An 8,092-nucleotide genomic window follows, 5' to 3' on the forward strand; every position below is an offset into this window, starting at 1 on the left:
TTTTAGGGGGTAAAGTGCTATTTATTTTTAGTATTTCCAGATATGTTGAAAGACAGTTCATCTTAAACTTCATTAGTAGTTCCAAAGAGTGCAGGGTTTCTTTGTGGGCGTTTGGTTTGCCAAATCGTGTTTGACTTAATAGTTCTATGAAGATTCAGTGACATGTTTTCATAACTTCTTTAGAATGACCTGAAAAAGTTCTTATGTAATTGTTTACAAAACTCTTAGAGATACAGAAAGAAGGTGCCTACTAGAGTTGCTAAAATTTAATTATTTCTTCTAGGAAAACATCTAATAATACTATGAGAGTTGGTACAGATTATCTAAAATAATACAAAAGGTAGGTTTTTGGAGGGAGTATTACAAACAAGAAGACATTTAGACATTTTTGGCTATAATTCTAGAAAGTAAAATGTTAAAATATCTAAATCTAACATAAAATATGTTAAAATCGCGTTGATACTGAATGTATTTATCTTCTTTATTTACAAGGTTGTGATATTTTGGAATATTGTTAATTTGAAGTTCTTTCTTATGCCGTTTTTTTAAACTATAAAGAAACTGATTGTGTATCATTTCTGTTGCATGTGATTGAAGTTGTGCTGGATGTCAAAGCCAGTGTTCTCTATCTTGATATCTTTTGCCAGTTCTTGCACCTGTCACCAACACATTAAGTTTAGCCTTACCACTTAACACTATTATAGCCATCATAGATAACTATGTATACTTTTTCCAAACATTTACTTTGTTTTTATTTAAATTCTGAGATGCTTTGTTCCATATATGGGAAGGAATTTTATAATTTTATTGGTTCTTTAAAAAATTATATTGTAAAATTCAAAAATTAAAATTAGCTTCAAAAATACATCAGTCATTGGATCCTTTTGCACATAGAATGTTTTTGTGATAACTGAAATCTTCACTTTATACCACATTAATGAAAGATAAGACTTAGCTGGTTTAAAGGTTTTTTTTAGGTTTGAAAGTTGTATAGTACCTGTGTGTCTAAGACAGTGTATGACACCCAGTAGTCACTTGGTACATGTTTTTTAAATGTTTGAGAGAGGAAGACTCATTTCTACATTGATTGGATTTGGACTTCCAGTACATTACTGACTCAAAAAGTTTCTAATAATTTATTTAAGTAACTTTTCTATTTCTCAAATGTTCATTCAGTTTAGCAACTTCTTTTCTAAATATAGTTATATAGATATGTCCAAGCTAAAACCATATTCCTAAGACTGTAGCTTTTTACATGGTGGAACATTGTGTTGCATGGTGGAACATTGTGTTGCATGGTGGAACATTGTGCCACATGGTGGAACTTTGTGTCACATGGTGGAACACTGTTATATCAGAATGTTGAGTTGCACATTTTCCACAGAATGTTGAGTTGCACTTTAAATATATGTGTGGATCTATGCTTAATCTATCAGCTCTTTGGTTAATGAAGTGTTCCCCATTTTCTTTCTCTGTGACACAGTGCATGTATTTAATACTCACAAACTAGCAAGTGTAATTGCCTTCAGACATTATTGATATTTTGATCTTGAATTGCAGTGGTTTAAATGTGCAAACTTACTTGATTATGCTACATGGGAGTGCATAATTACTGTCATAAAACTTGAGTGCTTCTTATAATACAGAATGATATTACATTTTAATTTAAAAACATGGTTACTTGAAAATATATTAATCATGGAAAAGTATGTGTGTGATGTATATGTATTTATCAAATTGGTCTCAAAAAGACAATACAGCAATATTTTTAAACTTATAATATCAAGTACAATGTAATAGTAGCCTGTCACTAAGTTATTGTTGAAATAGTGAACATTGTATTTGTTGGGCTTTACTATTGTGATTGATTTCACTATATTTCTTTATTTCTTTCTTTCTTTATTTTGTTTATTTATTTATTTTTTTTTTTGAGACAGAATCTTGCTCTGTCACCCAGGCTGGAGTGCAGTGGCATGATCTCGGCTCACAGCAAGCTCCACCTCCCAGGTTCATGCCATTCTCCTGCCTCAGCCTCCCAAGTAGCTGGGGCTACAGTCGCCTGCCACCACACTTGGCTAATTTTTTGTATTTTTAGTAGAGATGGGAGTTCACCATGTTAGACAGGATGGTCTCGATCTCCTGACCTCATGATCCTCACACTTCGGCCTCCCAAAGTGCTGGGATTACAGGCCACTGCGCCCGGCCTGATTTCACTCTACTTCTTTATTTGCAATCTTTCTTCCAGCCCTTTCTCTTCTTAACACGGGGGTTGTGTTGAGGAATATAAAGTTACAAAGTCAAGGAAGTAGGAAACATTTTTACAAGTATTATGTAGCCATCTTGGTGGGGCTGTGGTGGGGTAGGCTGCAAATGATGCTCCTATTTTTTCTCTGAGTTCAGAACATAGGAATCAGATGGATAGACATCAACATACCAGCTTTATTGCTGACTTATGACAACTAATGGGAAGATGTGGCTCAGATGTGCAGCCACAGTGAGCTTCTGAACATTTCTTCTCAGACTAGGCTCTTACACACAGTTGCAAGTGAAAGAAAGAGATACTTGACACTACCACAGAAGCAGGCAGCTTCCTGCAGAGATGACAGCCAATCCAAACTCATGTCACTGTAGGCAGACACATGTTTGCAAAGAGACTGAAAGCCAAACAAATACACTCAATGTGCTTTGCCCAAATTTACCCATTACATAAATCTTCCCTCCTCCCAAGAGGAAAGTAGAGAGAGCATGAGCCCTCACATGGAAACTTGAAGCCAGGGAAATGAAGGCTCACCAACTATTTGTGCATGGGTTTAAGTTATCCTTGGAATTAAGTTCAGATCTTTCTTTGTATGTACCAATTAATGACAAGAGGTTAGATAGAAGTATGCGAGATGGTGAAGAGAAATCTGTTTTGTGTCTTCAATTTTGCTAAAAAATAACCCAGAACATGGATAATTCATTTATTAATTGATTTTGGTAAGCCAAGTCCTATTTGGAGAATATTAATAGTTTCTCAAAGAAAGAATTTTCTCAATATCACCTGACTTGGTAAAGTTTTTCTCCTTCGAGTTCCTTTTTTTCCTTTCTTCCTTTTTTTTTTTTTTTGAAGTTTAACAACCTTATTTTTTTACAAATTGATTATGTTGACTGTCACTCACAGATGTTACGATATTAATTTCTATTGCTTACTTTGTATTCATAATTTTAGAATTCACTATTTAGCTGGACAGCTACTTTTTAACCTATTGCACCTAAACATGATTGAGCTACAAGACAGTTACACCATATGCACACATTTTCTCTGAGTTATATTTTTAAATCTATACATTTCTCCTAAATATGGAGGAAATCACTGGCATCAAATGCCAGTCCCAGACGGAAGACCTAAAGCCCATTTCTGGCCTGGAGCTAATTGGCTTTGTGACCTATGGTGAGGCATAAGTGCTCTGAGTTTGTGTTGCGTCTTTTGTAAAATGAAGGAGTTTGACTTAATCAGTGACTTTCATAGCTTGAAATTTTTTTGAAGAACAGAACGTTTTTAAAAAAAAGTTAGATGCAACCATATTATATAAAACAGAACAGGTACAAGAAGAGCTAACTTGCTAAAGAAAGGATGGAGGCTCTGAAGCTGTGACTTCATTATCCCTTAATACTGCTATGTCCTCTGTAGTATCTTAGATTTCTATGGGACATCGTTTAAAAACTATTGTTTATGCGAGAGCCTTGCTAATTTCCTAAAAAATTGTGGATACATTTTTTTCTCCCATGTATAATTTTCTCACCTTCTATTTATAAAGAAAAAAAGTGTCAGTGTAGTATTTAACCCTATAAGGAGCTAATACAACTTTTGATTTAGTATTATTCATAAAATTAGGTTAGCAGTTTATTAAGCTTCTGTATTTCCTCTGGCAATGTTTAATATCTCATAAGCTACACATACTTCAAAGCCATCACCAACACCCTTTTCTCACTGAATAGAACAGTGATTGATGTCATGAAGACTCTTTTATCTCCTTTTGCCTTCCATAATTTGTGCCAGGTACTGTATGAGGTTGCTTGATTGGAAATAATAATTCTGAATTTCGATTAAGAGAAATATGAGAAATGTGTGGATTTAATAGGAAAGAAATAACAAAATTGAAAGGGACTTACAAAAACTAATGTAACATCGAACAGTTTATACTTGAAAATATGCGTAAAACCACCCAACTCTTCCAACAGCCAATAATAATAATAACAATAGAGGTGGAGCCATCAATATCTGAGACCCTTTCCCTAAGCTTCTGGATGCTCTCATAGAGAAGCTTCCTCCCCATGTTTTGGATTTGTCCCTTTTCTCTCTGAGCATTCACGTCTGACCTGGTATCTCTTTCTCAAAGGAAGTCACCCTCGGCAGTTCTCTGTGGGGTAGAGGGTTCAAAGGTCAGTGAAAGGCTGGAAGATACTTTATGTAGGGAGAGGCCACTTCAGCACTGCAAGAGAGGCAGCTCCTTCTACCATTTATTTTTTGAGAGTTAGGAGGGTAAAAAATGGCCTCACTTAAGTTTGTTAAAATAAAATATTCCCTACAGAGTTGATATTTCTTCAGTACAAAATTAGACAATCTGTTGAGAAACATGTTTGATTTTTACCAAATCAAATTTATGTATTATAAAAATATAAACAGGATGTAAAGAAGTAATGTAATCTATTACACACAGGAATTAAATATTTAGAACAAGAACTTTTTGAGGAAAAGATAATAGCATTGCCTTAGTAGTTTTTTAGTTGAACTCACGTGAAAATGTACATTTTCATACTGTTTATTAATGGTAATATAATATTCTTCCAGTACAGCCTCCTTCCTTTATCTGGTGTTGAGTTATTTCCTTTACAAGACCTCTCTAGTGATGTGTACTGTCACATCATTAAATTCACCAGGCGTGTCTGTAACATTATAGTCACAGATATGTTATGAAGTACAGTCTCTCAAAATATGGGAAAACATGTTTGTATGAAAATGGTGAAGGCTTTAAGTATCATATTATCATTGGTGTTAAAGTGTCCAGTATGTACAGTACACAATTTCAGACCTTGTTGGCATACGGCGAGAGAATACCTCTTATACAAAAGATGTAAAGAAGAACACTCCAGATGGAAACACTTGCAATGGAGCTTGAAATACTCCCACACATTTCATCATTAAGTAGAAAACTATAATTAAATGATTCTTAAAACTGATACTAATTTCTGAAAAGGCATCAAAGTTATAAATATGCAGCTATTTAATACTTTCCTTCTTTCTAATTCTAGAAAGTTATAAATCAAACTAACTTTGAAAACTGGTTCTAACCTATATTCTTTTTTCAAACAAATTTTCTGAAATCTATGTGTTCATATAAAGAAATATTAATCATAACATAGATCACATGATATTCTTACTTATTCTCTTGCCAGTCCAATTTTCTCATGACATTATGCTAGTACCACTTTCTTCGCTTGTGTATTTAAGGTTCTGTGCTGAAAAGTTGATAACATATAACATATATTAAAATGTAAATTTTCTGAAGGGGGAGAATGGGACGTTAATTTAAGGAAAAATCTATTGAAGTGAAAAAACTGAACTTTTATAAAGGACAGAGTTTTGCTAAGAATTAGAAAGAAATGCATTCATTGCAAAATATGACTTAAATTCTCTAACCTCTGTAGTAGTAAGAGAAAAACTCATAAAACAATATTATTTGTAATTTTTTTCTCAGATTAAACAGCACTACAATGAAGGAGTTTGACTTAATCAGTGACTTTCATAGCTTGAAATTTTTTTGAAGAACAGAACGTTTTTAAAAAAAAGTTAGATGCAACCATATTATATAAAACAGAACAGGTACAAGAAGAGCTAACTTGCTAAAGAAAGGATGGAGGCTCTGAAGCTGTGACTTCATTATCCCTTAATACTGCTATGTCCTCTGTAGTATCTTAGATTTCTATGGGACATCGTTTAAAAACTATTGTTTATGCGAGAGCCTTGCTAATTTCCTAAAAAATTGTGGATACATTTTTTTCTCCTCTGTATAGTCTCTATTATCTAAATCTAAAATAAGTAAGAATTCTAGGTTATTTATATGATTGTGTTTTTCTATTTAAGCAATTCTCATGTTCAGTATAGTCTCTGAAAATATTAAAGGGCACAATTCTGTAAGTGATACATCATTGTCAGGATAATTTCCCTTCTTAAAATTAAACATTATAAATAATATTTGACTTATTTAAAATGTAGCAGGAGTGGCAGAAAATACCACTAGAGCAGGAGAAGGTACATTGCAAGATTTATTAGTTCAATTCAGATTTATTAATTGGCTTCTAAAATAAACTATAAATAGGAAATGGCTATTTACAGTTTGCTTAATTGATAAGTACATCAGTTGGCTATTGTTTGTTTAATAGATAGTATGTTAATTATTTTTGTATACACATTTAATGAAAGATATAAGCACATGCTTATAATTAAGAGTATATTTATGATTCTCAGCAAACTGTCGCAAGAACAGAAAACCAAATACCGCATGTCCTCACTCATAGGTGGGAACTGAACAATGGGATCACTTGGACACAGGAAGGGGAACATCACACACTATGTCCTACTGTGGGGAGAGGGGAGCGGGGAGGGATAGCATTAGGAGATATACCTGATGTAAATGACGAGTTAATGGGTGCAGCACACCAACATGGCACATGTATACATATGTAACAAACCTGCACATTGTGCACATGTACCCTAGAACTTAAAGTATAATAAAAAAAAAAAAGTATATTTATGCCTCATTAATTTGTCATGTTCCATATCTTTAGAAAACTCTCAAGTAGTCAACGTATCTGTTTTTGGCTCTAACTGTCTGCCATCCCTGTGGAACTTTTAGCCTACACATTGCAGTTGTTTTGAGAAAACAAGGGCGTCATTCTCTTCTCAGGGTTATGGTTGTGATTTAAGGTCAACAGACCTAAGACTCATCTTGTAATGCATAGCCAAGCAGTTATAGTTCACAAGCAGTCATGTGACTGGTGACATTTTAAATCTTCAGTCTTTGACGTTGTCATTGGTTGACTTTCATCTTCAGTAAATGTTCTACATTTATTGGAATACAATAAAAAATGCCCAAGTCAATTTGGTTGTTGTCAAGTTACTGAGATTTTTCTCACCACTTACTAGTACTCCATCTCTAGCATCCAGCCAACGAGACTACATAGAATTTCACAGTGATCTTTCCCAACTCCAGCTCTTGGCATTTGCTCCTGCCTTCTATCTGACATATGTTTTTGTTGTCCTTCTGGTATCAACCTGCATATCTCCTCCACCAAAAAGTCTACAATATTGACCCAAAACTTGGATGTCCCATCTGTGTGTTCCAGTAGTGCCCTATTTTAAATCTGTCATGATATCTATTACTCTGTGTGAAAATTACCTGTTTGTTTTTTCAGGTTATATAATAGTGTAACATTGCCAAGAAGTGGATTATCTCATCTTCATCCTGTAATTCCAGTGTTTGTCACATGGTTGTTGAATAAATGAATAAAGAATGAAAAAGCCAGAAGCTCTGATACATAGTCATAATGACAATTATTTCAATGCACAACTATGGGTGAGTTGTATTTAACAGCAATTTTGTATAATAGTTATATATACATTTTTTTATTCTCAGTAACACAGAGCAGGCTCTCAACTCTTTTCTGACTTCCACTTAGTTTACCATAAAAACTTTTAGGTGAAGAACATAAATATTTTTCTTTCCAGGTGGTGCTGAACTACAATCTATATTTTCTGCAACTGGCTCCTCTAGGATCTACTAATGATTTAAGTCTAAAAGATGAAGTTAGTAAAGCATCAGAAAAAAAGGTACTAACTTTTATTTTAAAATTATATAATATAAAAAATTGTAATATTTTATTACTGGAATGCTTACTTGAACTTTTAATGGTTTTTTATTTAACATAAAACATATAAAAATTTTTCTTAAAAAGGATAATATTTTTATATCATACATGTGTGGTGAAAATTTATGGCTGGGTGTGGTGGCTCACACCTGTAATCCCAGCACTTTGTGAAGCCGAGGCAGGC

The 8,092-nt window shown here is 33.6% G+C and overlaps 1 long non-coding RNA gene across 1 annotated transcript; it reads left to right on the forward strand.

The window, feature by feature from the left end:
- The first annotated feature begins 274 nt into the window (after window positions 1-274).
- Window positions 275-7,868, forward strand: LOC108523191 (uncharacterized). The gene is made up of 3 exons (XR_001883744.1): window positions 275-340; window positions 7,456-7,616; window positions 7,769-7,868. It is a non-coding gene; the product is annotated as an uncharacterized LOC108523191 (long non-coding RNA).
- Window positions 7,869-8,092: the final 224 nt, after the last annotated feature.

The sequence above is a fragment of the Rhinopithecus bieti genome, unplaced genomic scaffold, assembly GCF_001698545.2.
Source record: "Rhinopithecus bieti isolate Rb0 unplaced genomic scaffold, ASM169854v2 scaffold_72767, whole genome shotgun sequence".
NCBI lineage: Eukaryota > Metazoa > Chordata > Mammalia > Primates > Cercopithecidae > Rhinopithecus > Rhinopithecus bieti.